The sequence below is a fragment of the Gavialis gangeticus genome, unplaced genomic scaffold, assembly GCF_001723915.1.
Source record: "Gavialis gangeticus isolate Ggan-Ray unplaced genomic scaffold, GavGan_comp1, whole genome shotgun sequence".
Lineage (NCBI taxonomy): Eukaryota > Metazoa > Chordata > Crocodylia > Gavialidae > Gavialis > Gavialis gangeticus.
In genome coordinates this window covers 9,262,988-9,263,238 of record NW_017729032.1, presented here as the reverse complement: position 1 = coordinate 9,263,238, position 251 = coordinate 9,262,988, and positions in this window count along the sequence as shown.

Sequence of the window (251 nt, the reverse complement as noted above, 5' to 3'; positions counted from 1 at the left end):
CTGCACCTCTGCCTACAGGCAGGCAAAGCTCTGGACATGGGTGCTTGTGGGACTGTGTGTGTGTGTTCAGGTGTGCCCTTCCTGGCACTGGGGGCTCTGAACAGCACAGCAGTGTGCCCCACTGGGGCCTTCTCCTCCCCTACATACTCATCCCCAGTCCACCACTTTACATGACAACAGGTAAAATAACCTAGCTGGCTCAACACCAGTAGCAGCAGCAGCAGCATCAAAGGTACCCAAATGGAACTGTC